The sequence below is a fragment of the Lissotriton vulgaris genome, chromosome 8 (assembly GCF_964263255.1).
Source record: "Lissotriton vulgaris chromosome 8, aLisVul1.2, whole genome shotgun sequence".
Classification (NCBI taxonomy): Eukaryota; Metazoa; Chordata; class Amphibia; order Caudata; family Salamandridae; genus Lissotriton; species Lissotriton vulgaris.
The window spans coordinates 1,477,114,639-1,477,138,304 of NC_141696.1; positions in this window are offsets into that span (position 1 = coordinate 1,477,114,639).

Consider the following 23,666-nt stretch of genomic DNA (forward strand, 5'->3'; position numbering starts at 1 on the left):
CAGCTTGATGTATAATATTTTAAATGCTATTGCATTTGCATCATCAGGGACATCTAGGGACGGCGAGGTGAACTGCAGCTTGATGTATAATATTTTAAATGCTATTGCATTTGCATCATCAGGGACATCTAGGGACGGCGAGGTGAACTGCAGCTTGATATATACTATTTTAAATGCTATTGCATTTGCATCATCAGGGACATCTAGGGACATGAGGTGAACTGCAGCTTGATGTGTAATATTTTAAATGCTATTGCATTTGCCTCATCAGGGTCATATAGGGACAATGAGGTGAACTGCAGCTTGATGTATAATATTTTAAATGCTATTGCATTTGCCTCTTGGGGACAACTGGGGAGAGCGAGGATACGATAATATTCACTTCCCACTGCTAATCTCGTCCCATAATGGTTTGCAGGGGCTTGATCTCAAAATCATCACCTCTCTCACTGCTTGCTGGAAGCTAATTTCACTTTTGTGAAATGACTATATGCATTTTAGCATATAGAAATACTTGTTATTTTACCTTGAATATATGAGGCTTCTGTTTTAATAATTGGAAATCTGACGGAACGAAATATTGCGGATTTATTGTACCAAGTTCGTGCCAATTCCGCCCAACCCTACTTTAAATACCCCTCTCCCCCATAATCATAACCTACCCTTACTCTATAAAATACCCCAACACCCTTAAACACTAACCCATCTTAACCCTATAAATATACCCTGTACCCCAAAGCCCAAACCTATCCCTAAACCCTAAAAATACCCCTGTACCCCAAAACCAAAACCTAGCCCGGAACCCTATAAATACCCCTCTACCTCAAAACCCAAACATACCCCTGAACCCTAAAAATACCCCTGTACCCCAAAACCCAAACCTACCCCTGAACCCTAAAATACCCCTGTACCCCAAAACCCAAACTTAGCCCATAACCCTTAAAATACCCCTGTACCCCAAAAACCCAAACCTACCCCTGAACCCTAAAAATACCCCTGTACCCCAAAACCAAAACCTAGCCCGGAACCCTATAAATACCCCTCTACCTCAAAACCCAAACATACCCCTGAACCCTAAAAATACCCCTGTACCCCAAAACTCAAACCTACCCCTGAACCCTAAAATACCCCTGTACCCCAAAACCCAAACCTAGCCCTGAACCTTTAAAATACCCCTGTACCCCAAAACCCAAACCTACCCCTGAACCCTAAAAATACCCCTATACCCCCAAACGCAAACCTAGCCCTGAACCCTAAAAATACCCCTGTACCCCATAACCCAAAACTATATCTGAACCATTAAAATACCCAAACACCCCAAAACATATACCTCAGTACCCCAAAACATATACCCCTATACCCATACCTACCTTATCCAAACATTTTTAAAAAACATGCGTTTACCATTCATGCATTTACAACGAATTTCGTTGTAAATGTATGCGTGGTAAAAGCATATAAAATGTAATGCCATGCGTTATAATGGCATTGCGGAGTCATGGTACTTTCGTAATGAAAGTATGCAGAGTGATGGAATGCGGAAAGAAATTTGCGGAATAATGGGTGTTTACCCTCCCTCGTAAGAACATTGGTGGCACAACGGCCCATATCTCCAGCAACATACTAATATTTTTTCACCACCAAATGGAAAAATGCACAGGTCTCTCTCATTGATGCCAAGCACCGACATACACTTTTAGACACACCTCCCACCACAAGTTCTAGAATTGCAACCTTTAGAGATGGGGAGCTACGTTAGAATCTCGGCATCAGCTCAACATCCTGTGATTACAGGCAAATCGCTTTGTCTCCCCGTGCCTACCACAAATCAATGTGTTCTTCTGTAATGTAAATTGTGCTCATGCCATTTTGTCGAGTTCGCGCTACATAATATTGCAAGGAAAATAAAGTAGGGAAACTTGAGTTCACACACTACTGAACGCGCACTAGTAGTGCATCAGCAGTGCACTGTGAATCGGAGCGTTTCACAGGCCTGTCACAGATAAGAAATGCTATCAAAATGAAATCCTACGAAACAATACACTACTGGCCGGCAGCAATTCATACCTGGACAACGTCGGGACGGGCTGCTAGTTATATATATATACGTCCTCATACCACTAACGAGGCACTGAAGTGCACTGTGGATGGTGTGTATACCTCTTCATTGGCCTTGCTTAGTCTGAAGCCTGTAGGTTTGTAGTGAGGCCCTTGGAGAATGTGTTCGATATGTGTGGTTTTACCAGACCTTTGATCTTATTATGTTATTATATGTCAATGAGATTTGATGTGAAAGGTAGCAAATATAAGGCATTTATAGGTTTGGTTGAAAGGGCGATGATGTATGCTTTGACCTATATGGGGAGTTGTTTGTGATTGGCTGTTCGTATTGTGTCACATCACTCTTATAGCAGCACTTTTGCATTAAGTGGAGCAAAGGAGAGCGAGAGATAGCTTTTTTCTTTTTTCCAGTTGCCTTACAGAGGGACACATTCATTTTGATAGGCACTGGAGATTAAGTCATTTGCCCAGAATAACAATATGTTGAGCTTCTCAGCCGAGACTCGAACCTGGTTGCTTAGCCTGGAGGTCGACAGCTCTAGCCGTTAGGCCACACCAACTTGTTTGTATATCACACAATGCACAACTTAATCAGTTCTAGACACTCATGTAAAACTTTTCAACAAAGCCCCCTATCCAGATAAGTGTTTGCGGGGGTGGCAAGGTCTCATTCTGACAACAGATATTGTAAAACATTTAAAGCACATGGAAGGGGTGATTATACCGGACTGGAAACAGAAAGCTGGTCTCCAACATATTGTAATATCGCCTCCTGTGCGCCATACATGTGCTATCTCCTGCTGTGGCCGGGTGCAACTCTCCCTAACATATTGCATATTTGGCTACTCAGATTCATTTCAATCACAAGTATCTCACTCTGTGGCATACCGTACCTTTGGATTTACAGGGGTGGTGAAAATACAAATTTCTTCCTTTTCTTTTGTCCAAATGTATTTCACACAGTAAAAATGATACCCCAAGTAACAATTAACAAAAGCAGTGGAAAAGAATCCGACTAGTAACAACAACCTCTACTTCAAGAGAGGATCTCGAGCAGCTCACCAAAGATTCAGGCCCACAGTAAAAGTTATGTAGTGAGACCAAAGATCTTGGTCACTGGAGATGCTTGAAGTTTGGGCTACTCGGAGACTGAAGATCTTGGTGGAAGGAAGCCAACAAGCCTTTGCAACTGCAAGTCAATTCGTTGCTTAGGGCAGTGGATCCCAAAATGTTTTGACCCCTAGTTCCCTTGACCTAATTGGCAGTTGGCCGTGGCTCCCCACCATTTTTTTACCAAGTGTACTTCCTGTTGCCTTCCTTAAATTAATTGGGATGCAATGAAGGTATTACAATCATATTTGTAACAAAATAAAAAGATAACAGTTGTTTAATAAAAACTTGTTAAGTGAGAAAAGATACATGATTAATAGCCAAATATGTTTTCATGCAACTTTTTTTAACCACGCAGCAATAGTTTCAAATGCTGAAAATACAGCCCTGCACACACATACACACATACAAACCATCGCAGCAAATGTAACAACACCCACACCAATTCAGCACATGCTGTGGAGCACACACACCACTGCAAAAGAGCAGTGGAGCACATGTAAGTCAATGAAAAGGCAGCAGATGCAACAGAGAGCACACACATGCTCCAGTGATGCAAACTGTGTGCCTGGTCCCAAACCCTTATTTATGCCAGCTGCTGCTTTCAGTAGCTTTTGGTACTGAGACCCACTCTGAGAAAATGGAACATTGAGTTTGGTCTGTCGTAATCAGTATCACCAGCATTATTTTTACACTAAAAAGGCGGGCTTCACATAGCTCGTTAAAAAAAAAGAAATCGTGATAATAAGGCTCATGATTTCTTTAACGAGCTCAGTGGAGCCCGCCTTTTCAGTGAAAAAATAATGCTGGGGATACTACTATTATTTAAAATGCCATGCCGATCTTCTGCCCAACCTCAGTTGTGTGTGTCACGGAGCTCCAGTGTATGTATTCATGTGCATCTGTATGTGCCCTATGGAGACGCTGTATGTGACTTGTGTGAGAAATAGGATCCTGTGAACTCCCTAACTGCAGACTGAAACCTTTTTACTTTACTAACGATCGTACGGATATTATCATTCACTCACTCACAGTGCTGTAGTGGACTTAAATAAACCTGATTGTATGTGTGCAAATAAACAGTACACATGAATTACGAAGTATTGGTTTGGATACGACCTCACAGAATCATCTTTAATAAGGACTTGGTTATACTACACCCTGGTAGGGTCTGTTAAAGGCACAAAGAGGGTGTGCATTGGTTACCAGGCCGCCAGTCTCATCTAGTCAAAGAAGTGAACCACGAAACGTGTGGGTTTATTTTGCAGAAGGGGAGGAAAAGGATATCTGCTCCAGATGTTAGCACCTGTGAAATTATTTTGCAAATGAACTATTGGAGAATAGTTAACGGATTTTTAGCTTGACTTATAAATACTCACCCCTGGGAAAGAATAAGGATACTGCATTACTAAACATCCAACTCCGGATGATTTTGTGCATGGAGCTGGGGTGCAGTGGAGGCAGCTGTGTTTTAAACCCTCTGAACAACCTAGCCCAGAATACTACGCGGAGATTCGCTCATGAGTAAGTGTGCCTTGGAAAGGAGGGCTGGAAGCCCTTCTGAACTAGAAAATGTACCTGCAGCTCGGTTTATCTGTTCTGCTTTCTCTCCTTCAGAAGTCAAAACCTGGGTCTTGTTTCTTGCCTTCTGCCACGTTTATGGACGATTCTCTGCCAGATTGCTATGTGAAAAGTAGACAAGCACACGCCAAGAATTTAATGACAAACAACGTGTAAACTCTCGACTGGAAATGCAATAAATACAGAGGCATTAATCGGACCAGAAAATTGTTATTTTGAAACTGTGCTTGTCGCACGGCGCCCCTGAATAGACTTTATTTCGCACTGGGGTGCCGTGGTGCACAGATTGGGAACCACAGGCACAGGGGTTCGGTTCCTGCAACACCGACGATGGATACTGGCCTTAAACTTGGTGAGAGGACAGGGCAGGCCTCGAGGAATGTGAAGAACCACTACCTGTGTTGCAGAGCTTTCCGGAATCTGTGGGAGCCCAAGATCAGCGTACCAGTTAGCGTAGTTGTGGTGCCTACAGATACAGAGATGTGACTCCTTCCCTTCAAGGGAGATTCCTTCAGGTGTCTTGCGTGCCCACTGGGCCTTGGAATGTATGATGCACAGGCACAGAGGTTGCAGCAGACGATCAGGGCAACAAGACCAGTAGCTGCAGGATTCTTCTCAGTTGCAGCCTTGAAGCCAGAGCGAAGTCCACCGAAGTCCAGAGTGCCCAGATGGTTGAAAAATAAGTAGTGTCAGAAATTAATCATGTCCTATGCAAATCTAGGGACCCTCCCACAGGTAAGTCTTTAAATACCCTAAGGAAGGGGTTCAGACAATTCAGGGGTCCCTCCCTAAGGAGGAGCTGGACAAGGAGGAAGATACACCCATGTCCTCTGTCCAGTTTTGTGCCAGAGCAGGAGCTAATGGCTCCCTAAACTAGTTTGAACTGGACGATGCATGGAGGGCACCAAGTGTGACCTGCACACAGGCTATGTGGTGCTGGCAAGTGCCTTCACCCTGCCTCAATACAGTAAACCCTGTATGGGAGGTGGTCACACATCCCTGTGACAGGATACCAATTGTTTTGCCTTCCCCTGCTCAAGCTTGTCTCAGCAGCAGGAGGGCAGAATAGTGTCTCTGGCCAGTAGTAGCTCTAGCTTGCTGTCCGGGTCTGGAAGACTGGTATCGGGAGCACTGAGGGCCTCACAAAAAAGCATTACGGTGCATGGAATCATTCCTCCCACACCAGTTATGGTGTAGGGGTTTGATTCCAACATGTTTCATACCAAATATGATTTGATTCGTTATAGCCACTTTCGAGATGGTCATTAATTAATGACGCTGTGGCCCTCTATCTATACAACTATTATAAAGAGAGAACTTGCACCTTTTGGCCAGGTAAACTCGGGAACCACAGCACCAATCACAACACCCAATACAGCGTTGGAAAGGGCAGTTGCAGCAGAAGGACATAGGCTATGCAGACGCCCACCATATACATTTAAAATGTAAAAGAACCGTGCCAGCAAAGTAGTCCCTTGTGGGCGTGTCTGCATTGTGCTGTGGGTGTGTGCTGGGGGCGTGACAATCACTGGGGGCATTCCGTCACGAGTGTTGTTTTTTCTTCCCAGGTTCTATACATTGCTGCTCCCTTTAAATAGTAATTCAGTGGAGGTCCCATTCTCTTAGAACCACCCCAAGCACAGTTATGGGCAACAATACAACTAAAAGGCCCTGCAAAGCATTATGGGATAAGCTTAGCATAATTTTTAGCATTCATGAAAGGGTTTCAACGTTTTGGAATTTTACTCATCAGGGACATCTTGGGACGACGAGGTGAACTGCAGCTTGATGTATAATATTTTAAATGCTATTGCATTTGCCTCATCAGGGACATCTAGGGACGGCGAGGTGAACTGCAGCTTGATGTGTAATATTTTAAATGCAATTGCATTTGCCTCATCAGGGATATCTAGGGACCATGAGGTGAACTGCAGCTTGATGTATAATATTTTAAATGCTATTGCATTTGCCTCTTGGGGACAACTGGGGAGAACGAGGTGAACTGCAGCTCTTTGTAGAATTATTTGGATACGATAATATTCACTTCCCACTGCTAATCTCATCCCATAATGGTTTGCAGGGGCTTGATCTCAAAATCATCACCTCTCTCACTGCTTGCTGGAAGCTAATTTCACATTTGTGAAATGACTATATGCATTTTAGCATGTAGAAATACTTGTTATTTTACCTTGAATATATGAGGCTTCCGTTTTAATAATTTGAATTCTGACGGCACGAAATATTGCGGATTTATTGTACCAAGTTCACGCCAATTCCGCCCGACCCCTACTTTAAAGACCCCTGCACCCCATAATCATAACCCACCCTTACTCTATGAAATACCCCAACACCCTTAAACACTAACCTATCTTAACCCTATAAATATACCCTGTACCCCAAAACCCAAACCTATCCCTAAACCCTAAAAGTTCCCCTGTACCCCAAAACCAAAACCTAGCCCTGAACCCTATAAATACCCCTGTACCTCAAACCCCAAACATACCCCTGCACCCTAAAAATACCCCTGTACCCCAAAACCCAAACCTACCCTGAACCCTAAAATACCCCTGTACCCCAAAACCCAAACCTAGCCCATAACCCTTAAAATACCCCTGTACTCCAAAACCCAAACCTACCCCTGAACCCTAAAAATACCCCTGTACCCCAAAACCCAAACCTAGCCCAGAACCCTAAAATACCCCTGTATCCCAAAACCCAAACCTAGCCCTGAACCCTAAAAATACCCCTGTACCCCAAAACCCAAACCTAGCCCTGAACCCTTAAAATACCCCTGTACCCCAAAACCCAAACCTACCCCTGAACCCTAAAAATACCCCTATACCCCAAAACCCAAACCTAGCCCTGAACCCTAAAAATACCCCTGTACCCCATAACCCAAAACTATATCTGAACCATTAAAATACCCAAACACCCCAAAACATATACCTCAGTACCCCAAAACATATACCCCTATACCCATACTTGCCTTAACCAAACATTTTTAAAAAACATGCTTTTACCATTCATGCATTTATAATGAATTTCGTTGTAAATGTATGCGTGGTAAAAGCATATAAAATGTAATGCCATGCGTTATAATGGCATTGCGGAGTCATGGTACTTTTGTAATGAAAGTATTCAGAGTGATGGTATGCGGAAAGAAATTTGCGGAATAATGGGTGTTTACCCTCCCCCGTAAGTACATTGGTGGCACGGCGGCCCACATCTCCAGCAACATACTCATATTTTTTCACCACCAATTGGAATAATGCACAGGTCTCTCTCATTGATGCCCAGCACCGACATACACTTTTAGACACACCTCCCACCACAAGTTCTAGAATTGCAAACTTTAGAGATGGGGAGCTACGTTAGAATCTCGGCATCAGCTTAACATCCTGTGATTACAGGCAAATCGCTTTGTCTCCCCGTGCCTACCACAAATCAATGTGTTCTTCTGTAATGTAAATTGTGCTCATGCCATGTTGTCGAGTTTGCACTATATAATATTGCAAGGAAAATAAAGTAGGGAAACTCGAGTTCACACACTACTGAACGCGCACTCTTAAGTGCATCAGCAGTGCACTGTGAATCGGAGCATTTCACAGGCCTGTCACAGATAAGAAATGCTATCAAAATGAAATCCTACGAAACAGTATACTACTGGCCGGCAGCAATTCATACCCGGACAACGTCAGGACGGGCTGCTAGTACTATTATAAAGAGAGAACTTGCACCTTTTGGCTAGGTAAACTCGGGAACCACAGCACCAATCACAACACCCAATACAGCGTTGTAAAGGGCAGTTGCAGCAGAAGGACATAGGCTATGCAGACGCCCACCATATACATTTAAAATGTAAAAGAACCGTGCCAGCAAAGTAGTCCCTTGTGGGCGTGTCTGCATTGTGGTGTGGGTGTGTGCTGGGGGCGTGACAATAGCTGGGGGCATTCCGTCACGAGTGTTGTTTTTCCTTTCCAGGTTCTATACATTCCTGCTCCCTTTAAATAGTAATTCAGTGAAGGTCCCATTCTCTTAGAACCACCCCAAGCACAGTTATGGGCAAAAATACAACTAAAAGGCCCTGCAAAGCATTATGGGATAAGCTTAGCATAATTTTTAGCATTCATGAAAGGGTTTCAATGTTTTGGAATTTTTCTCATCAGGGACATCCTGGGACGACGAGGTGAACTGCAGCTTGATGTATAATATTTTAAATGCTATTGCATTTGCCTCATCAGGGACATCTAGGGACGGCGAGATGAACTGCAGCTTGATATATAATATTTTAAATGCTATTGCATTTGCATCATCAGGGACATCTAGGGACATGAGGTGAACTGCAGCTTGATGTGTAATATTTTAAATGCTATTGCATTTGCCTCATCAGGGACATCTAGGGACCATGAGGTGAACTACAGCTTGATGTATAATATTTTAAATGATATTGCATTTGCCTCTTGGGGACAACTGGAGAGAACGAGGTGAACTGCAGCTCTTCGTAGAATTATTTGGATACGATAATATTCACTTCCCACTGCTAATCTCGTCCCATAATGGTTTGCAGGGGCTTGATCTCAAAATCATCACGTCTCTCACTGCTTGCTGGAAGCTAATTTCACTTTTGTGAAATGACTATATGCATTTTAGCATGTAGAAATACTTGTTATTTTACCTTGAATATATGAGGCTTCTGTTTTAATAATTGGAAATCTGACGGAACGAAATATTGCGGATTTATTGTACCAAGTTCACATCAATTCCGCTCACCCCTACTTTAAAGACCCCTGCACCCCATAATCATAACCCACCCTTACTCTATAAAATACCCCAACACCCTTAAACACTAACCCATCTTAACCCTATAAATATACCCTGTACCCCAAAACCCAAACCTATCCCTAAACCCTAAAAATACCCCTGTACCCCAAAACCAAAACCTAGCCCTGAACCCTATAAATACCCCTGTACCTCAAAACCTAAACATACCCCTGCACCCTACAAATAGCCCTGTACCCCAAAACCCATACCTACCCCTGAACCCTAAAATACCCCTGTACCCCAAAACCCAAACCTAGCCCATAAGCCTTAAAATACCCCTGTACCCCAAAACCCAAACCTACCCCTGAACCCTAAAAAATACCCCTGTACCCCAAAACCCAAACCTAGCCCAGAACCCTAAAATACCCCTGTATCCCAAAACCCAAACCTAGCCCTGAACCCTAAAAATACCCCTGTACTCCAAAACCCAAACCTACCCCTGAACCCTAAATATACTAGTATATACCACAAAACCCAAACCTAGCCCTGAACCCTAAAAATACCCCTGTACCCCATAACCCGATACTATATCTGAACCATTAAAATACCCAAACACCCCAAAACATATACCTCAGTACCCCAAAACATATACCCCTATACCCATACTTGCCTTAACCAAACATTTTTTTAAAACATGCTTTTACCATTCATGCATTTACAATGAATTTCGTTGTATATGTATGCGTGGTAAAAGCATATAAAATGTAATGCCATGCGTTATAATGGCATTGCGGAGTCATGGTACTTTCGTAATGAAAGTATGCAGAGTGATGGTATGCGGAAAGAAATTAGCAGAATAATGGGTGTTTACCTTCCCCCTTAAGTACATTGGTGGCACGGGGGCCCACATCTCCAGCAACATACTCATATTTTTTCACCACCAATTGGAAAAATGCACAGGTCTCTCATTGATGCCCAGCACCGACATACACTTTTAGACACACCTCCCACCACAAGTTCTAGAATTGCGAACTTTAGAGATGGGGAGCTACGTTAGAATCTCCGCATCAGCTCAACATCCTGTGATTACAGGCAAATCGCTTTGTCTCCCCGTGCCTACCACAAATCAATGTGTTGTTCTGTAGAACAACGACGACCGCAACACCACCACCCTGCTGGACAACCTCGCCAACCTCGGTCTCAAGCAGCTGGTGACCACCCCCACCCACTATGCCGTTCACACACTCGACCCCGTGTTCTCATCCAGCAAGGACATCACCTTCAGCCACACCACTGGACTCCACTGGATGGACCACAGCTGCGTCTACTTCAGCTTCAGAAGGACCACGATCCACCACCACCAGCAACAGGTTGCACGCAGAAGCTGGAACAAGATCACAGCCGACCAGCTCGCAACTTCCCTGAGCATGAACCCTCCCACCAGCGCAACGAACCCAAGCCAGGCGGCCACCAACCTCGCGAAGTGGATCAGCAACTGTGCAGACGACCTCGCCCCTCTGAAGACCCCCCCTAGCAGACCCGGCAGCAAGAAAGCCCCATGGTTCACCGACGAACTCAAGAGCTCCAAGAAGAACTGCCGAGCCCTCGAGAAAGTCTGGCGCAGAGACCCAACACCGAACAACATGACTGCCCTCAAGCTCGCCACCCGAAAACACCACCAACTGATCCACGACACAGAGAAAACTGCATTCAAGGAACGACTGGACAACAACGCCCACAACAGCAAGGAACTCTTCAACATTGTTAAAGAGCTCTCCAACCCCAACGCCGGAAACAAAGACATCACCCCTTCACAAGACCTCTGCAACTCCCTCGCCTCCTACTTCCACAACAAGATCGCGGACATACACAACAGCTTCAGCACTCAACCGACGCATGCCACGACTGAACCTCCGCCCCCCACCACCACCCTCCGCTCCTGGACCCCAATCAGCACTGAAGATACCGTCCGCACGATGAACTCCATCCACTCCGGATCCCGGACCGACCCCTGCCCTCACCACGTCTTCAACAAGGCCGACGCTGTCATCGCACCCCACCTGCGGGACATCATCAACACCTCCTTCGACACCGCTACCTTCCCAGAGAGCTGGAAGCACGCCGAACTCAGAGCTCTACTAAAGAAGCCATCAGCCGACCCCACCGACCTCAACAACTACCGCCCCATCTCGCTGCTCCCGTTTCCTGCAAAAGTCATCGAGAAGACCGTCAACAAGCAGCTGGCCGCCTTCCTCGAGACAAACAGATCCCTCGACCTCTCGCAGTCTGGCTTCCGGGCCAACCACAGCACCGAGACCGCCCTGATCGCAGCCACCGATGACATCCCAGCCCTGCTCGACAACGGAGAAACAGCGGCCCTTATCCTCCTAGACCTCTCCGTGGCCTTCGACACTGTCTGCCACCGTACCCTAGTGCAGCGCCTCAGCAACGTCGGAATCCAGGAGAAGGCACTGGAATGGATCATCTCGTTCCTCGCCGGAAGGACACAGAGAGTTCGCCTCCCCCCGTTCAGATCAGAAGCCACCGAAGTCATCTGCGGCGTTCCTCAAGGCTCCTCGCTCAGCCCAACCCTCTTCAACGTCAACATGAGCCCCCTCGCAGCCATCGCACGCCAACACAACCTCAACATCATCTCCTACGCTGACGACACCCAGCTGATCCTCTCCCTCACCAACGACCCTGCCACCGCCAGAGCCAACCTCCACGAAGGGATGACAGACGTAGCCAAGTGGATGATCAACAGCCGCCTGAAACTGAACTCAGACAAGACGGAAGTCCTCATCCTGGGATCGTCACCCTCCGCCTGGGACGACTCCTGGTGGCCCCCCACCCTGGGCAGCGCACCCAAACCAACAGACCACGCACGCAACCTGGGCTTCATCCTGGACTCCTCCCTCTCCATGACCAGACAAGTCAATGCCGTCTCCTCGTCGTGCTTCAACATCCTGCGCATGCTACGTAAGATCTTCCGGTGGATCCTCACCGAGACCAGGAAGACGGTCACCCAGGCCCTCGTCACCAGCTGTCTGGACTACGGGAACTCCCTCTACGCCGGAACCACCGCCAAACTCCAGAAGAGACTCCAGCGGATTCAGAACGCTTCAGCACGACTCATCCTGGACATCCCCCGTCGCAGCCACATCTCCGGACACCTGAGAGATCTGCACTGGCTCCCGGTTAACAAGAGAATCACCTTCCGTCTCCTCACCCATGCACACAAAGCCCTACACAACCAAGGCCCAGGAAACCTCAACAGCCGCCTCAACTTCTACGCTCCCTCACGCCAGCTTCGATCGACTGGCCACGCCCTCGCCACCGTCCCCCGCATCCGAAGAGCCACCACAGGAGGAAGGTCCTTCTCCTACCTGGCCGCCAAGACTTGGAACTCCCTCCCGACTCACCTCCGCCCGATCCAGGACCACCTTGCCTTCAGGAAGCAGCTCAAGACCTGGCTGTTCGAGCAGTAGCGGACCCACCCTCCCCTAGCGCCTTGAGACCCTCCGGGTGAGTAGTGCGCTATATAAATGCGTTGATTGATTGATTGATTGATTGATTGATTGAATGTAAATTGTGCTCATGCCATGTTGTCGAGTTCGCGCTATATAATATTGCAAGGAAAATAAAGTAGGGAAACTCGAGTGCACACACTACTGAACGCACACTCTTAAGTGCATCAGCAGTGCACTGTGAATCGGAGCGTTTCACAGGCCTGTCACAGATAAGAAATGCCATCAAAACGAAATCCTACGAAACAATATACTACTGGCCGGCAGCAATTCATACCCAGACAACGTCGGGACGGGCTGCTAGTACTACTTAAAAGAGAGGGAAGTTAGCCACATTTGGTAAACTGCCTCGTAAAAGAAGAGAACCCTGGGAAGAAATTGAAAGAAGTCAGTAAGGCACGGAAGAAAGTGATGTGGGTCTGCATTGAGGTATTAAGTGACAACGTATGTGTGAGGCTAAAGGTATGGGGGAACACCTTGGAGGCTTCAGTTTAAAGCGGGGAAGATTAATGATGTGGGGTAATATAGCCTGATAAAGGTTTTTTCAGGTAACATCGTTGCAGTGTGTAGTGACGCTGTTAGTGGGAATAACGCTGTTGAGGGGTTAGTTATCAAATTTGGCATGAAATGTGTATTCTATACTTCATGGTTTAAACTGTAAAGTAGAGAGGGCTGTAGCATTGTTCTTTTATTTGTAGAGAAGCCCTTTTTAACAGCCCGAAATGCATTGGGTGAGATAAGATCAGTGACTGAGGATGTTTTATGTATTCAAGCGTGCTACAGAAAAAGGTCCGGATGGGCATATCTGCCGTATGAGAAACTGTTGAAAACATAAGCATCTCACGTGTGATTCAAAAGGATAATAAACAGGTGATCAAGAACTTTAGGAGTACATAGAATCATTATTTTGAAATCTGGAAAAATTGAAGGTTAATATGTGTTAAATACTCGGCTCAAGCTGTGCGTCTGGTGAAGGAGTGAAATCTCACTGAGGAAAAGTGTTTTTTTCCGATCAGCATCATCTGTACCGAGATTCCATTATTTTTTCATTGCCATCTCATGTCAAACACTTCCACACAACCCACCTGGTCATTTCTGCTGATGCCTAAGGAAAATCTAAACTGACACGACAAAAAACATCTTGCAGCCTGCATTTCTGCCCAGGAACTGTTGCACACCCAACCCCCTGTTCTTTGCAGTTCAACAGAAAGCCATGAGACACCCACGCCCTGAGTGAACAAGCTTGTTTTCCATCTCCTGCTCCCAGCCTGGTAAACATCCTTGACACCGTGATCAGGTTATCTAGACAATGGCCTGACAGCTGGACATTCAGGGTGAATCTAATCAGGGTGAATAAACAAATGACTTGAAAGACCAGGCTTTCATCAAGGCAATTGGACAATGACCTGAAAGACTGAGCCGTGATCAAAGCCGAGTGAACAATGATCTGTGTACCAAGACTTGACCAGGTCACTAACTACAAACATTGTCTGGATCTGGTTATCAACTGTAAACACTGCCCTGATTAGACAATGTTCTGACAGCCAAAAGACTGGGATAAAAAATGCATAAAAGGCTTGTAAGCTACAGAGTGAAGTAGCAGCCTCCTGGGTTTTGTCTCTGACTAGCTTGGGACTCTGTTCCATAGCCCGGGCTTTTGAAATAAATCTGGGTTCCTCCTGCAGACGAAGGCTCCTATGTCTGCTCTTAACTGCACACCACATATCATAGACTCTACGAAATTCTTGGATATAGTTTTGGAAAGGAACTTGAGCATGCAGGACTACATTAATCAGACCCCCCAGGATATAGAGGCATGGAGTAGCAAGTTTAGCGGCACAAAAATGGAAATTTAGCGGCACAAATATGGAAATTTAGCAGCAATTTTGCTGCATTTTATTTGGCCATTTTTCCTACAACAAACACAGATATCTTTGTTCTTTTAGTTATTTAACAACATGAAGCTATATATGTATACTAATGTAAGCATTCTTCCATAGAAACACTCTTGATTATAGTTAGGGACAGCGAAAATGACATCACATGCTCCTTGACCTTGATGCCATCTCAGAAAGGGGCACTGAATGACCTTAGTGATAGGCCACAATTGCTTTTTTGAAACCTCGAGGCTGCAGCGTCTTAATAAACAGGAGTCTATAACAAATACAGATAACCAGCTACCGAATCGAACAAAAGTCAAAGGTATACGGACTTTTAAATCACCAACAGCCAGGCTGATAAAATCACAGTAGTTGCAAGCAGCAACATAGATGCATGGTAGTGTATTGTAATTGGATAAATATAGCGCTTACTACCTCAACGAGGCGTCGTGCACAGTGCACAGTACTCATGCCACGTTTTGGGTGAGGCTGCCTACAGAGTTCAGCTTTTTTTTTTTTTTAAATAAAAAATGACAAGAGAGATTTTATTTTCCAGCCCGGCCCTGCTCATAGGGCGAGTTGACAGAGCCATGTGGTCGAGTTGTTGATAATAAGGGGTATTATAAAATACAATAATCTATGATGAATTTTGAAGGCGTCTTATCTTTGTTTATTTTGTCTCATAGTTGCAATCCGCGAAACAGGTAGTTAGCTCTGCTGCAGTAATAAAGCAATGAATGCTGCAAGACGATTTCCAACTGGCAATTGACAACCTCAGGTGGTAATTAAATGCCCCACACCACACTTTGCCTCAAAGCATTAACTTTTAATTTGTGCTGAGGAGCCATAGGAACCTGGAGGCCCGAGCAGGGCCGCCACATGGCTGCCAGGCCAGGAGTTTAGAAACAGGAGCCCCAGGTTTCAAGATTAAGAGCCCCCCTTACCCCCCCCCCCGGGGCTGTTTGCCATTCGTTAGTTATGAGAAGCATTTGCATACAAATCACAATACGGAATGCCATTAACAACTTGGCTTCCCAAATCGGACGGCGTATAAAAGGATGCCTGTTTACTGGCAGACAACTGAAACTGCCATAAATAGGATTAAGTCAAGAGGCCTGCCAATCTTCCCTCTCTGCCTCTCCGCCCCCACCTCCGACCAGCCCTCCATTCATATGCTCCTGCGGCTGAACAGAGGGGTGAGAAACCGAGCACTTGAGAAGTGATTGCAATTAACCAAATCAAGCTGCTCTTTGGGGGGCAGGGGCGTTCATTACCTCGTACGCTGAAGGCAGGACAACTAATGTTACACATGGCTTTACTTTTTTTTACAGAAAAAAAAGGCACAATTCAAACTGCAGGAAACAATGTCGCCTTTCAGCTCCTTTAGCAGGACCTTTTTGGTTGTTTCTATAGCAACAATTACACAAACCACATTAAACAGACCCCCAGGATATGCGGCTTTTGTTAAAATGCCGCGATTTCTACAAGAGTGCCGATTTCGCAGGCATTTTTGTAAAAATCGCGGCATTTTTATGAAAGAGACGATTTCGCGGCAAACCGCGAAATCGCGAGATCCTGGAGGGTCTGATTAGTGCTTCTAACAAAGGAGAAACTTCAAGCTGAGCACCCTAAGGAAACTAAAACCTTTCCTTCCCCCTGATGACTTCAAGTCCGCAGTACAAGCATTAGTCATCTCACGGTTGTTCATGGCAGTGCAACACTCTGCGGTCTGCTTAAGTACAGACTGGCCCCCCTCGGAGATTCATTGCATGCGGCCGCCGGGCTAGTAACAGGCTCCAAGAAGTACAATCACATCTCCCCGGACCTGAAAACACTCAACTGGCTACCTTTCAAAGCAAGGATAAGCCTTTAACTTGTCTGCATGACCCACAAAGCCCTTCACTTCAACACACCTCTTTATCTCGCAAAACAACCTGAGCTGTCGGGTGGTGCCCGTACCTCCAGGAGCTCTAGCACCCTTCTACTTAAACCAAGGAAATGAACACAAAAAAAACATACAACCGTTCCTTCGTTCTCAGGAATCGCCCCAAGAATCTGGAATGCCCTTCCTACGGACATGAGACTGATTCCATCAACAGTGTCCTTCAAAAAGGAAATGAAAGCGCTACTGATGAATACTTACCTGTCCTAAAGTCCAGTAGGGGTCCTGAGTCACCTCATATACTATCATGCTGATGTCTTTCCTGCCTTATCCTACTGACTAATTATTTTGCCTACTATTACGTCGTTATGTAACTATTGCTATATTTGTCTATCATGTTGTCACGTAACTATTGCTATTTTTGTCTATTGCTATGATTCTGCCACGATTGCCGCCTCTCATTTGTGTCGCATCCCTCTGTAAAGCGCTCTGATACCTTCAAGGGTCATGTTCGCCCTAAACAAAACTTTCTAAATAAAATAAATTATACATATGTCCCATGGAGTAACTCAACATAGTATTGACAGCTGGCATACAGTTTCAGATATAAGTTAAACTATTGCTATTATGGTATCAATCTGGGATGGAGGGTGGAGGAAATAAATAATGTGCGGATTCTGCAGCAAACTTTCAATCTCCTGATTAGGGTTGCCAGCTTATCGAATCCCTATTTATCGAATCGCTATTTTGATGTCCTAGCCAGTTCAAAAGTATGCAAAAGGGCAGGTACTTTAAGCACATATTTGTGCATAATTCAAACAGCACATATAAAAAGTAATTGTAAATGTGTTTTAGGGCTGCATTAATACAATTAAAGAAAACAAAGACAGAAAAGTCATGTTACAAATATATAAAGCCATATTTAGTGTGGGGGAGGGGCTTTGCAGACTCCTTAAACAAATGGCTGGTATTTTTCTCTAAGAAAGGTGCATCCCTACTCCAGATGGCTTTTCACGAAATGCGGGGCATATTACCAAGCAATAGCGATAATTATCGCTATTGCTTGGTTAGAGTAAAAAATTTACCGCTGAGCTGCGGCGATTTTTACCGCAAACAAACCTTGGTATTACCAAGGTTTATCGCAAATGCGATAAAAATCGCCGCAATGCATGAATATCGCTGAAAAGTCAGCGATATTCATGCATTACCGAGCTAATGCTCTTAGCCATGTTATCCACCTCCCATTGGATAACATGGCTAAGAACTGCTCAGGGCAGGTGTTAGCTTTTGGAGATATTCGCGCTTAGCGCGAATATCTCCAAAAGTTGGTAATAGGAGATAGCGATGTTAGCGACTGTTTTCAGTCGCTAACATCTTGGCACGCCCACTTTGCATGCCATTAGTGATAAATATCACTGACATGCAAAGTGGGGCCCAAGATGGTCGCTATCTCCTACTAGCTGTCGCTAACTGTTGTTAGCGACAGCTAGGTAATAGGGAGATAAACCCCCTTGATAATATGCCCCTGCATTCTCCCACTGTGGCAATATAAATAAAATACAAAGAGGGGACGTGATATCACAAGCTGTCTGCAGTTCGAAGCCATCCCTGGAGCAGGGTTGACGAGGTAATGAAGAGGGCAGCCCTCTGTCGGCGGTCAGTAGAACGTCAGTCTTTCGTCTGAAGGAAATCTCGAATAGAGGCCATGGAAAAGAAGATATGGTAAATAAAGCCTACCCACAATGCCCTGTATGCAAAACCAATAGCCGCCACAGCCGATGATAGCTGTCTAGAAGCATTGAACACAGATTTTGTATCTTTTTTTTATCAAATGTGGTAGCATTTCTTCATCAAGCTCAAAATCATTACAAAATGTCGCTCTATTTGTCTTAAGTAAAAATTTGTATAGGATGGCGGATTTCAATCATATTTCAAACTTATTGTTATAAGTTCCTAACTCAGTTGCACTCTGTGTGGCACTGACGAGGGAATTACTATGCTCAATTTTTGGAAGATCTCCCATGATGAGATCTGATTAAGTTTGTAAATAGAAAATTAACATAATGAATGATGACCAACTGCTTCTCAGATATTGAGACATACATTCTCACTGAGTAACAATAATGTGTATCGTCAGAGTGTAGGCAACGGTGAAAGTAGGACAAGATCAACTTTCAGAGCTTGTATCTGTCTGGTAATTAATGCGTTCGCATTTCTATCCCACGCTCGAGATCTATAAAAAATGTCGTTCTATTTGTCTTCAATAAATATGATGTGGCAAGACATTGCATTTACTCACTCTTATTCACATGTTAGAAGTCTGATTTCCGTAGTCAGTTGCACTGTGCGTGGCACTGATGAGGGAAATTAGGAACATTTTTGGAAGAGCTCGCATTGACTGCAGGTCATGTTGAAATCGCAAAGGAAAGATTTCTGTTTTCAGTATCAGTTCGATTGTTGTTTGTGCGGCGGTGAAGAGGGTTCGTTTGTGGAAAAGAATCCGACTAGAGAACAACAACCTCTACTTCAAGAGAGGATCTCGAGCAGCTCACCAAAGATTCAGGCCCACAGTAAAAGTTATGCAGTGAGGACAAAGATCTTGGTCACTGGAGATGCTTGAAGTTTGGGCTACTCAGAGACTGAAGATCTTGGTGGAAGGAAGCCAACAAGCCTTTGCAACTGCAAGTCAATTCATTGCTTAGGGCAGTGGATCCCAAACTTTTTTGACCCGTAGCTCTGTTGGCCTAATTAGCAGTTGGCCGTGGCTCCCCACCATCTTTTTTTACCAGTGGGTGGGTGGGGCGGATGAAAGCCCGGCCTTGGGAGTACTTCCTGTTGCCTTCCTTTAATTAATTGGGATGAAATGAACGTATTATAATCATATTTGTAACAAAATAAAAAAGAGAACAGTTGTTTAATAAAAACTCGTTAAGTGAGAAAAGATACAAGATTAATAGCCAAATATGTTTTCATGCAACTTTTTTTAACCACGCAGCCCTAGTTTCAAATGCTGAAAATACAGCCCTGAACACACATACACACCATCGCAGCAAATGTAACAACACCCACACCAATTCAGCACATGCTGTGGAGCACACACACCACTGCAAAACTGCTGTGGAGCACACGTAAGTCAATGGAAAGGCAGCAGATGCAACAGAGAGCACACACATGCTCCAGTGATACAAACTGTGTGCCTGGTACCTAACCCTTATTCATGCCAGCTGCTGCTTTCAGTAGCTTTTGGTACTGAGACCCACTCTGAGAAAATGGAACATTGAGTTTGCTCTGTGGTAATCAGTATCACCAGCATTATTTTTACATTAAAAAGGCGGGCTTCACGGAGATCATTAAAATAAAGAAATCGTGATAATAAGGCTTATGATTTCTTTAACGAGCTCAGTGGAGCCCGCCTTTTCAGTGGAAAAATAATCCTGGGGATACTACTATTAATTAAAATGCCATGCCGATCTTCTGCCCAACCTCAGTTGTGTGTGTCACGGAGCTCCAGTGTATGTATTCATGTGCATCTGTATGTGCCCTATGGAGACGCTGCATGTGACTTGTGTGAGAAATAGGATCCTGTGAACTCTCTAACTGCCGACTGAAACCTTTTTACTTTACTAACGATCGTACGGATATTATCATTCACTCACTCACAGTGCTGTAGTGGACTTAAATAAACCTGATTGTATGTGTGCAAATGAACAGTGCACATGAATAACAAAGTATTGGTTTGGATACGACCTCACAAAACAATCTTTAATAAAGACTTGGTTATACTACACCCTGGCAGGGTCTGTTAAAGGCACAAAGAGGGCGTGCATTGGTTACCAGGGCGCCACTCTCATCTAGTCAAAGAAGTGAAACACGAAACGTGTGGGTTTATTTTGCAGAAGGGGAGAAAAAGGATATCTGCTCCGGATGTTAGCACCTGTGACATTATTTTGCAAATGAAATATTGGAGAATCGTGAACAGATTTTGAGCTGGACTTATAAATACCCGCCCCTGGGAAAGAATAAGGATACTGCATTACTAAACATCCAACTCTGGATGATGATTTTGTGCATGGAGCTGGGGTCCAGTGGAGGCAGCTGTGTTTTAAACCCTCTGAACAACCTAGCCCAGAATAATACGCGGAGATTCGCTCATGAGTAAGTGCGCCTTGGAAAGGAGGGCTGGAAGCCCTTCTGAACTAGAAAATGTACCTGCAGCTCGGTTTATTTCTGCTTTCTCTCCTTCAGAAGTCAAAACTTGGGGCTTGTTTCTTGCCTTCTGCCACGTTTATGGCCGATTCTCTGCCAGACTGCTATGTGAAAAGTAGACACTAGTTAGCAGCACACGTCAAGAATTTAATGACAAACAACGTGTAAACTCTCGACTGGAAATGCAATAAATACAGAGGCATTTAGCGGACCAGAAAAGTGTTATTTTGAAACTGTGCTTGTTGCACGGCGCCCCTGAATAGACTTTATGTCGCACTGGGGTGCCGGGGCGCACAGATTGGGAACCACAGGCACAGGGGTTCGGATCCTGCGACACCGATGATGGATACTGGCCTTAAACTTGGTGAGAGGACAGGGCAGGCCTCGAGGGATGTGAAGAACCACTACCTGTGTTGCTGAGCCTGCCGGAGTCTGTGGGAGCCCAAGATCAGCGGACCAGTCAGCTTAGTGGTGGTGCCTGCAGATGCAGAGGTGTCTTGCATGCCCACTAGGCCATGGAATGTTTCTTTATGATGCACAGGCACAGAAGATGCGGCAGACGATCAGGGCAACAAGACCAGTAGCTGCAGGAGTCTTCTCAGTTGCAGCCTTGATGCCAGAGCGAAGTCCACCGAAGTCCAGAGTGCCCAGATGGTTGAAAAACAAGTAGTGCCAGAAATTAATCATGTCCTATTGCAAATCTAGGGACCCACCCACAGGTAAGCCCTTAAATACCCTAAGGAAAGGGTTCAGACGATTCAGGGGTCCCTCCCTAAGGAGGAGCTGGACAAGGAGGAAGATACACCCCTGTCCTCTGTCCAGATTTGTGCAAGAGCAGGAGCCAATGGCTCCCTAAACTAGTTTGAACTGGACGATGCATGGAGGGCACCAAGGGTGCCCTGCACGCAGGCTATGTGGTGCTGGCAAGTGCCTTCACCCTGCCCCAATACAGTAAACCCTGTCTGGGAGGTGGTCATATCTCCCTGTAACAGGATACCAATTGTTTTGCCTTCCCCTGCTCAAGCTTGTCTCAGCAGCAGGAGGGCAGAATAGTGTCTCTGGCCAGTAGTAGCTCTAGCTTGCTGTCCGGGTCTGGAAGACAGGTATCGGGAGCACCGAGGGCCTCAGAAAAAAGCATTACGGTGCATGGAATTATACCTCCCACGCCATTTACGGTGTAGGGGTTTGATTCCCACATGTTTCATACCAAATATGATTTGATTCGTTACAGCCAGTTTCGAGATGGTCATCGCGTAATGACGCTGTGCCTCTCTATATGTTATATGGCTGTCTCACTAACAACCCAGGAGAATGGACTCCATAGCCTGTAAGGGTGTCCTGCTCATGCAAGGGCACCCTCACACTTAGATCTGAGTACCCTGCGTTCAGGATTGTAAGGCCTGCCTCAGGGGTGATGTATCGGTTTTAAGTGCAGTGACCTTAGATATAGATAAACCCATATCTTTCGTAAATGGTGCTAGCACCAGCTTACACAGGCTGCAATTGACACCCTGTAGTTACAGTTTGGGTGGTCTCCCATGGGTAGCATAATAAATGCTTCTGCCCATGGGGAACCCGTGGTGTGCCTATGCCCTGGGTACCTTAGTTACATATACTAGGGACTGATAAGGTTACACCAGTGTACAATCTGGGATGTACCCAAGTACTTACCACACCAATTTAGGGCAGAAAGCACAGAGACTGGGCTATGATTATCAGAATCCCAGTCAGACTAGTCAGAAACAGCATTACCTCAAGCAAAAAGTGGGAGTAACCATAAAAGCAGATCCTACTTTCCTACACCGGCCTAGTTAGTTCATTACAAACTATTTTTGGAGTAATCCGGCCTTTATTCGTTCTATCTTTTCAAAGGTGTTCGGAAGGTTCCTGTTGTTTCTTATTTACGGCATTGTTGCTCTATTTTTGCATCTCTGCAATGGATGTTCCATCTGCAGGTCTGCTGGAACTACCATCACTCCAGCGGTATCATGAACACATGCTTTAAATTTACGGTATGTCATTGTTTCGAGAACTGGACCTTGATTGGTGGCTAACATTCCGGCCTGCCTGGTTTTACCTGTGCCGGCAACCCTTGTTCCACTGCATCTGGTGCCCCTTCAAACGGGCACTAGATATCTGCCTGGCACAGCAGATGCCCACAACTTCAAACATTGGACTGCTGATGAGTCCCTTAGTGACCCATTATCAGGACTGTTCTTTGGGTTTTCATCTTCTGCATAATGCACAGTATGAGCCGCTCCTTCTTGAGAAGAGGTGTGCAATGGCAAACAGATCGCCACATATTAGCTCTATTGACACGGATGAGAAAATGTAGGAAGCTGGCTCTTTATGTGATATACTTTAATAATCTGATATATTGTGTAAAGAGTACAGGGGTTCCCTTACTAGTGGACAGGGACTTGCTATGCAATCCCAAAGTGCTCTATTAGGGAGTAGTGTGGTCGAGCAGCCTTTGGCTTAACACAGAGGAGCGCAAGGCATTCACAAAATACACACAATGGCCAATAAATGACAACATGACTCAAGAAGGAGAGCCACACAAATTCATAAATATAGCCAGTATCTTTATATATGTTTAGGCATCAGAGAAAAATCGTTCAGGTAACTATATTTTTTAACTATGGATTATTTTCACTT